The sequence below is a fragment of the Gymnodraco acuticeps genome, unplaced genomic scaffold, assembly GCF_902827175.1.
Source record: "Gymnodraco acuticeps unplaced genomic scaffold, fGymAcu1.1, whole genome shotgun sequence".
NCBI lineage: Eukaryota > Metazoa > Chordata > Actinopteri > Perciformes > Bathydraconidae > Gymnodraco > Gymnodraco acuticeps.
Window position 1 is genome coordinate 1,008,596 of NW_022991154.1, and position 10,328 is coordinate 1,018,923.

Below are 10,328 nucleotides of genomic sequence, written 5' to 3' on the forward strand. Positions count from 1 at the left end.
GGACGGAGGGAGAGGGTTTTTTTTTTAATTTCAATTACAACTATGGTCATGAATAATATGTTTCTCTGTTGTTCATAAAGCATAAAGCAACAGCATCAGAGCACAGTACAGTATGAGTCCGTCGTTCTTATTATACATCCATGTTGTAGTCCGCTGCTGTATAGAAAACTGTAGCAGACGCACACAATGACGTCCGCTGGCGCATCATAAACACGTCGGATAGTGAAAGTGCATTCGGATTCTCTAAAGTAACGCAGTCTCTTCTCCTAAGTCCTTTTGAATTCTCCTATCCACTATCCCTTAACCCCGTGACGTTTCACTCAGAGGTCAAGGAATAGGAGATAGGGTTAGAATTTAGGAGCTGATTTTTTAAACTATCCGAACGCAACCTGGGTTGGAAACGAGTGTTCAGGGACCGTCTGCAAAGTGCAACTCCGAAAAAAGAGAATACAATAATATTAAATCACTATTATACAGCTTCTTATTACCAAACTCACTACACACACCAATAGTCTCCTGTGTGTCATACTACAGCAACGAGTTTGGAAGAATATGCTTTTGAATAATTTTGGGGAATATTTATAACGTAAAATCTTCAATAAATGGCATCATCTTAAATAACTTCACTATTATACAGTATATTTCTACCAAACTCACTATTTGCATTGTTGTTGTTTGCATCTGGTTAGCTTAACAGATATTAGAAGCTGTTTCTAAAACAAGGAAATGGAGAGCTCTGTCCTGTCAGACTGATAACTATAGCTCAGTGAGGTAAGGGACTCTCTGTTTAGATAGTTCACTTTAGTCTAGTTATCTCAGTGGGTCTCAAACGTTTTGGTCACCATTTATGAGAATAAATTAAAAACAGTTATGAAATACTATATGACAGTAAAACAAGAATACAGTTTAAAAGGGGAGTGATTTGTAAAATATCCATAAAGAAAAAGAAAATCTGTTTACCATAAATTCATTTTGCTCTCAAAGTGCACCAGGTTGATGCATTTAACTTCAATATTTAAAAAAAAAAAATTCCCAGGGGAGCATGCCCCCGGACCCCCCTAGAGGAGGTGAGGACCCCCCCCCCCCCACACACACTTATAAATAGCACTTTACCTCTGCTTACAGCTATATGCCATGTTATATGCTGTGAGCTGATTATCGAGCCTTCATTGTGAGTCGCGGGTACACTGTATGTGCGTATTCCACTGTAGCACCCGGTACATTAATGGGAAACCCTAGTTTGTACATGTTTAATACATTTGTAACACTGTGCACATGAACGTTTCTTTTTTCGGTTCACCAAAAAAAAAAATCTCACTCCAAGCTGAACTCAAATGTTGGCAGCCCTGGCTAATGGGGAGAAGAGTCTGAAGTAGTAAAGCTCACAATGTCTTGCTCTGTTGTTCCAATTTTCATTCTTTAAAAAAAGAATGTATGTGTCATGCAAGACTCCTAACTTTAGAAATCTATCTAAATGAGTGTGTGTTATAATCTTTCATCTTTATGAAATACAGTGGCGCTTATTCCATTGATTATTGGCCCATTTTAGAACCATTACAACAACTTCATTTGTCAGAGAAGGTGGCACAAAATCAAAGGTGAAATCTGTAGACCGTCATTAAAGTAATGACGTTTGTTCGAACATTAAGCAGTGGATGGTTGGCTGAGAATCATTACTATTTTTCTTACAATATCATCGAGGTACAGTGGTGTATAGTACTGATCGCCATACATGCCTAAAACAATAATTGTATAATGCAGTCCATGCTCTGTAGACTTACTTCACATCCATTTTTGTTGAAGAATTTTCTTGTTTCCACCCCATTTTGCAACTCAATTTGTCAATTTTAGATCTTAACCATAATATTGTGTGCAATCTCCAGTTTTTTCCCCCCCACTATTGATTATTTAATCCAGCAATCCTCTACACGGTTTAACAGTAATGAGGAATGCACATATTTTACCAGAGAACTGAATAAATGAATCTGACAGGGTCACAGGGGCTGGAGACCATCCCAGACGGGCAGATCACCAGACCATCACATGTCTAACATGAATATTGTTGTGACTCTGAGACATTCGCTGTCACTGTTTAACCTTTGTGGGAGGAACTGGAAGAAAACGGGATCACCCCTAACCTGCAATCTGTGGGAGGAAGCTGGAAACAAGCCAACTCCATAATGGGAGCCACTGCCCATGTTGAGTGTTTAAAGCATATTCAAAATGAGTTGTAATTAAATAATTTTCTGAATAATGATAACAGCAGGGCTCCCTGGTGTCTTCTACATCCACATATGCTTTTGGGAGGTAAAATAAAGCTACTTTTTTAGATGCAATGCAAATGCAGTCAACACAATGGTGGAAATAGAAAAACAAGAAACGGAGCCTGCAGGTGTGAGAAGAAGAAGAAAATGATTGTCTGTGAGATGCTGTACAGATTGAAGTTATAAAAAATGCTTAATCTTTTGTAGACAAAGAAAAACCTTTAAAAAATGAAAAACCTGTCAATTACCGGGGTTTATTGGAACATACACTGCAGACCATTCGTTCTGATCAAACGCTTATAATCCTGTTGAAGAAAATCAGCAACACCACATGTAAAAATAACACAGGCGCAATTCTGTGGCAACATGAAAGGATTCACTGTCAGTCACACTTGCTTTTCAAAGGAATAAATAATATGCATAATAATGACATCACTTTCTTACATATGGAAGACATTTATTATTTATGCATTTCTTCCCGTTAGCAATTATTTATGGTTAAAAATTGCTGCTATAAACAGAAGCCTTTTTGTTTCCTTTCTTTGAGCACAATGAGGCTCAGCATGCCGAGAGCTCGCTGTGTCTGACTCGAGGCAAGCGGCACTTTAACCCCACAGTGCAAACCTGGAAACCTGCAGGCCTGCAACTCGTTACATTTGTTTAAATCTGCTTTCCTGCCAAGATTATTGTGCTTCTGATAAAGTGTTTAAGTTGCCGCAAGGTCAATGTAATTCCTGCTCCAGAAAAAGCAACAGAGACCTGGCGCACTGCTTGTGGGCTCAGAAGCCAGCTGATAATACTACACTGGGGGAAGGATTCTTGAAAGATAAGAAAGAGAGAAAAGGAGAAGAAGGAGAAAGGAGAGTTTGGGGGGGGGAGATGGATTGCCAGCTTCTATAGCCAACAGGAAGTCATCTGTGATTGCTGCAGGCCACCCACACAGGAACAGTGGCAGCGACAGGCCGTTTACTTATCTACCTTGGCCTACCGAGCCTCAGGGGTCGAGGATTATTAGAGATAAATGCTGCATTTCCTCCTGATGTGTGCTACCACTGTGCACTACAACACCGTATTAGTACTGCTCCTGTTTATGCCCGTTTTGTGCACACAATGGTGATGTAGAAATAGACAAATGCATGTAAAACATATCGTTGACTGTAAGTATGAACAGAATAATAATTAAAAAGGTGTTAACAGTGCCTGTTATATCTGTTGCAAACTACGTTTTTTCTGCTCTTGAAAGGATGTTTCACATCTTCAGTGTCTGGCTTCCTCTGCATTCTGGCGGTTGAGCAACAAAGCAACTCTGCCCTCTTCAGTTTGAAAACAGAGTTGCACTTGACTTGTCAGATTTGACAGAGTAAAAAAAAAAGTCCCCCACTTGATAATCCAATTAAAGCCACTCCTTCAAATTTGAATGAAAATGTGTGCAAAATTCAAAGGAATTAATGAATCCGTCAAACATTCATCCAATCCAATTATTATAATCCATTTTGTATGGTGTTGAAAAGACAAAATAAATCAAACATATTAATGGCTTGAGTCAACTTAAAACTTGAAGGTATGGTTGAAATATTAATAATGTTAGAACTTCGATACCCGGTTGTTTCTCTGATTTGAATGACAATCAAGTAAAAATGCCACACAGTGGGATAGTTGTGGAGCACATCAAGCACCTTCGAACATTTAATGAATGTTTCCAGGTTAGCATTTTAATGTGCAGCTTGAGTGGTTGTGTCATGAAACGAATGTATTTAATCCAATCAGAGAAAATAACACTGTATTGCAAGGTGTGGTTGACCTTATTTGTAGGGGACAAGTGCACTTCACGTTGTATAGTGATACAGAGCGGTGAAAGTAGGGTTCAGTGAGTGTTTCAGCATCGTTCATGGGGCCGTTTTATTTGCCATCTTGTATCAAGAGCTCCAGGATTACTGTGCTCAAGGAGCTGTGAAATCTCTTCCGACACCCCGAGACACTGAAACAACTAGTGTCCGCCTCTCCTATTCAAGAAAGACACTGGCCGGTGTCCATCCTTGAATAACAAGGAGAGAACCCACACACATATACTACCTTTCTCTGCGCGCACACACAGGAAACAAATTGGAACCTGTCCTTTTTAGACTTTTAAACACTAACCTAACATGCCACCAATCCAATTTGTGTCAAAAGCAGTCCCTCCACCCGTCAGTCCCCGTGACAAAAAAAAAAGAAGCAATTGGAGTTGACAGCAGTCAGGAGAATACTTACTTGACACATTGTCGTAACCTTCCCTAAAACAAATGTCACCGTCAATAGCACGGCCCCTCTCTGCTGACACGAGCCATGTCTAATCTTTCAACGGAGACATTTAAAAAAACATGGAGGATGCATGTTCAACATGTTGTTTTATACAAGCCTTCATCAAGATCACAATTTGGTAGATTTCTGTTAAATCAGAAAACTGTTTTTTTTCTTTACCTATTGAAAGGGTCCAATTTAGTTTTTTTGCCCAGTCTAGACATATTGGACCATGAAAATGATAATGTATAGAATAAAATAATTCCACCCGTATCTAGTCTACAGAAAATATTTCTTATAAAACATTTCTCAAAAATAAAGAAAAACAATACAATCCACTGTGTCCTTCCTCCCAAAAAAAGACACAAAACCCGCAGAAAGACACAAGTACACTATCCATAATGAAGTACTACGGAACCATGTGTACTAAAATGACATAGTATTAAGCTTACGAGGTGCTTTTAATTAAGTATTTCCTCCTTAAAAATGTCCTCCTTAAAAATTCCTCATACCCCGTTAGTTATGAAGTGTCTACATTAAGATTTATAATAATCCTATAAGAAAAGAAAAATGATATAAAATGGCAGTTATGGCTTTACCTTCAAAGCAGTTCACACCAAACAGACTGTCAGCAGAGATTAGGGTTGAGGAAATACAACTGTGAGTCTGAAAGGGTGAACATACATTGGGAATTATTTAAAGCCTCTACACACCCACACAGGTGTTTTCACTTATATTGATTGGATGGAGGTCTAATCAGGCAGCCTGATTAGAAACACCTGTGTGGGTGTTCAGGGCCTGAGGGTAAGTTTGTCACAAGCACGAGTATACGGTCGTGATCCATGCTCATAAGCAGATTCCCAGGTGTTAATACAAACAATCACTGGACTCAAATCCCTATGTGTATCTGAATTAACGGTGTGCATTGTAAGTATATATTCCCAGAGTGCTTCGTTTAAGACACTTAAAATGCAATATGAAAAAATTCAAATGTTGAGTATTAGTGCCAGTAGGCAGCAGAAATTAGTATTTTTGTCGTGACCTCATTTTACATAGTTGACCTTTTATATTATACGCTCTTTTAATTATTTACCTTTTCTCTTCTGTTTAACAGCAGTGGTGCCATTTTTATTCCACTTTGTTGTAGTCTTGCACAGCAGTATGATAACAAAAAGTAGCGCGTTTTCTCTCAGGTAATTATCTTTCAATGGACTAATCAAGTGATCTCTGCTTTTGTCGTTTCTTTGACTAGACTCTGTCTTGATATTGCCTATTCTGCTATTTACCAAAGACTTCAACCCACCTCCCCAAGTGAGACATTTTATCACAGGTATTATACTGAAGATCTTTTATGGCATGATTCAGGAGCTGACATGCACTATTCCGAGTCAGACTAAAACACTTGAGACGATATGATGCCATTCATTGTGAAGTTGACCTTAAAAACCATGACAACCATGACAACCATAATAAAAGGACTCAAAGGCCACGGGGAGAAAGGGAACAACAAAAGCAACAAATAAGTGGGCTCCTTTGACTCAAAGTCGTATGGTTATTTAAACTGAACAGCCTGAAAGAACTTCTAACTAAATGGAGGAAAGGCTAAATGTTCAGAATCAGAACTCATTTATTAGTCCCATGGCAGGGAAATGGACAGTGTTTGAGCAAAAGTTGAATAGCAGGTACAAAAAAAGAGACACAAAAAAGTAAAAGCACCCATTAGTAATAAAAGATTACAAATAAAAAATAAAAAATAAACCTATCATGCTATTTTTAGGCAATAGCATAGGTCTCAGATATATACAAATATATAAAGAACCAACAGTCAAACGGGATCGAAAGATAACTTTTCTCTTGCCATTGACTTCAATACATAATTGTCCATGCCTCATATCCCTCTATTTCACTTCCTGTTCCAAAAGTGCTGATTTTGGGTATAAAGCTTTTTTATTTTTAAAATAATTGATAAAAAAAAAGAGGAGGGGGCTGAGCTCATGCGGGACCCGGCAGCTACTGTCTAAACTAAATACTGCCGTGATGAAGCGCCATGGATTATCAAGGATTATTTCTGAAACAGTATGGAGCTCAGAGTGTTAAGGCCCTGACACACCAACCCGATTTTGGGAGTCAGAGGCCGTCAGAGGCTGTCGGGCATTCGCGGCGCCGTAGTCAGGTTGGTGTGTCCCGCACCGTCTGCCGTGACACGCCTAATTTGGACTGCCTGACCCGATGCATGGCCGATTCAACATGTTGAATCGGCCATGCATCGGGTCAGGCAGTCGGACCAAGCAATCACTCTGATTGGCTGTTCAGCTAGCGAATCAGAAGCGAAACGGAAGTGAGGGACGTAAACAAACGATTTAAGAAGTCACACACAGACCAGACACAGACCAGTGTTGCCAACTTGGCGTCTTTGTCGTTAATTTTGGCGGCTTTCCAAACCCTCCGGCTACTTATTTTTGTCAAAAGCGACTATCGACTGATCTAACGACTTGTAATGGTGTTATTAGGGACTTTTCTGGTGTTTGGAGACTCACGTATTGTTCTGCAGTTAACGAGCTGCCGTGAGCCCCTCAGCCCTCCCATAGTACTGACAGGCGCGCAGACTCACAGTTGCCTCCCGCAGCAGCTCAGCTGCAGTCAGAGCAGAGAGGAGACAGCCACACTCTCCCGCGTCGAGACAGCTTCAGTCACTTAATCACCTCGTCCACTGTGTGTGTGCCTCTCTGTGACAAGCTAAACATCCACGTAGGTCATCATGTCACAGTCTAAACTGTATTCACAAAAGTACAGAAAGGAGCAGTGGCGTTTTCTCCCGGAGGCCAAGGGAAGCCAGGCTTCCCCTGTTTTTTCGGATTGTAGTTATAACTTAAATAAATAAATAAAAACACTTTGTTTTGTTTCTGTAATTCTACTTTCCTGTGTGTTCCTGCCGGACCGTCTCTCCGTCTCTCCCCCATTCTCATTGAGTATTTTACAAAGAGTGAAACAGCGCCCCTCTAGATGTCATGGTGAAACAGTAGATTGCATTCACTGTTGCGAGAGGAGGCCAGCAGAATCTAGCTTCCCTTGGTGAAAAAAAATTGAGGGATTAACCAATCAGATAAGGCCCACGTGATGCCCCTGCCAACCTGTGATTGGTCAGGGCCATGCCAGGGGAAGCCAGCCGCCTCTAGCTTCCCTTCAGGGGCGGCTGGCGGCTGGCGATTTGATTGGACACTGCCATCCAATCACATCAACATCAATTTGAATACTGTAACTGTCATCACCGCCGTTAGAAATGATCAAGCAAATGAAGCATTATGGAGGGAGGAGATTTGGCGTACTTAATTAAGCATAACTTCACTAAACTTCCGCTACAGCAGCAACTAAAAATTAAAGCAGATGGCAGGACAACGCCCACACTCGAGCTGTGTACACAGAGGAATAAGGGATCTAATCGGACGTTCAATGAGGACAATTATGTCCGCACGGAGTGGCTAACTGGAAGCGCTAAACTTCAGCGTCTATTTTGCTGGCCATGTCTTCTTTTTGACAAGGGTTCGTGCTCCCTGAACAATCCTTGGGCAACTTCAGGATTCATCGACCTTGCCAACCTGTCACGGGCAATTGAGAGGCACGGTAAATCTAAAAATCATATAGATTGTGCTGTGAAATTAAAGCTTTTTAGACGCGTCAGGATTGACGAGGCTCTGGATGTAGCAAGAACCATTAGCACAAAGAAGCACAACGAACAAGTAAAAAAGAACCGGGATATTCTGAGGAAACTCATCATTGCTGCCCTGTACCTTGCACGTCAAGAGCAAGCATTCAGGGGACACAATGAGGCCGCTGGCAGCTCTAACAGGGGCAATTTTGTAGAGCTGGTACGTGCATTTGCAGAGTTTGACACTGCACTCGCGGAGCACTTGGGATCGTCAACAGTCTTCAGTGGTATGTCAAACACCATACAAAATTACATAATTGAGAGCATAGCTCGTTGTATCCAGGATGAGACTGATAAAGAAATACACATTTCTCCTTTCATTGCTGTACAAGTGGATGACACATCAGACATCTCCAATAAGTGCCAACTCACTATCATAATCAGATATGTGAATGAAAAAGGCAGTGTGTGTGAACGTTTCCTCGGCTTTTTTGATGTCAGCTTAGAAAGAGATGCAAAAGCTGTAACATCAGTTGTCATGAGAGCCATCGGGAACTACAGCCCAACAAACAAACTGATTTGTCAGACTTATGACGGAGCAAGCTGCATGAGTGGACAGCACGGTGGCGTTCAGGCTTTAGTGAAAGCACACTGCCCCAATGCGCTATTCATCCACTGCTATGCTCACAAATTAAATTTGGTTTTAGCACAAGGCACAAACAACATCCAAGCAGCCAAACTGTTTTTTGCCAATCTCGATGCCTTCCACAATTTGTTCTCACGTTCATGTAAGAGATCAGCACTACTGTCTGAAGTTGATCGAGCTGTGCGTGTACCAGGGGGTTCTGCTGTGAGGTGGAATTTTAAAAGCCGCGCAGTACACGCCATCCATGAAGGACGCGGGTCGCTCTGTATCGCTTTTGACAGGATAATGACAGAGCCGGGATGGGACAAAGAGACCATTGCACAGAGTGCTTCCTTGAAGCAAAAACTTGAGGATTTTGACTTCACCTTCCTGCTCGGGGTCTTTCAGTCCATTTTCGGCCTCACAGAACCACTCTTCCAGGTTCTGCAAAGCAAGACGGCGGACATCAAAAAATGCCAGGATCGGATCATGAGCACTCTCAGCGCTCTCAAAGCCACAAGAACAGATGAGACATTCAGTCGCATTTACGATGACACGGTCAAAGCAGTCGGCGATCCTGTGCCCCGACGTAAACGACGTCGCCGCGGCTGGGACGACCTGGAGCAAGGGTTTAACCAGCACCAAGAAGGAGACGAGGAAACGGTTGTGTCTTTCCGGCGTCTTTACTTCCAGATTGTTGACGGCATAGTGTTGCACATGACCCAAAGATTTGCAGATATGGAGCACCTGCACTTTTTTCGGATACTGGAACACACATCATTCACATCGTTCTGCAACCCTGATGCATTTCCCAGCAGTGAGCTGGCTCAGCTGATCAACACGTATCCATTCTTTGATGAGCAGAAGTTAAGGAATGAGCTGCACACGCTGTACAACAACAGGTTGTTTCACAAGCCACCAGGAGAGCTGATACAGCTTCTTATTGAGGATGACCTACAGGGCACACTCTCCGAGGTCTACAAGCTGCTCCAGCTCATGCTCACGATACCAGCCACCAGCACATCAGCAGAGCGCTCCTTTTCCTGTCTAAAAAGGATCAAAACGTATCTGAGGAACACGTGTGGACAGGACAGACTTGTCAACCTAGCCACAATATCCATTGACTCTGTTGTTGTGGAGGACCTAAAGGCCGCTGGGAAGTTCTATGACATTGTTATTGACCACTTCGCTACCATGAAAGACAGGAGAATGGCCTTCCTCTTCAAATAGGGTGAGTGAAATGCACACCCCTTTCTCTCTGTGCATACCTGTTGCCTGAACTGCCCGTGTAGCTATGTGTGCCATTTCTGATGTGGTTCTGTTGGTTATTGTGCATTGCTTGCCTGGATTTAGCTGCAGGTGTTCAGTCTGAAGTAGTTGTTTTATTGCAGTTGTTTAATTAGCACAGGGTGCTGCTATCCGAAAATCAGCACCGCAGATAGCATGCCATATAGGGCCCGATCACCTGAATAGATGAGATTGTTTATATTTTTGTGTTACTTTTGGACTACGG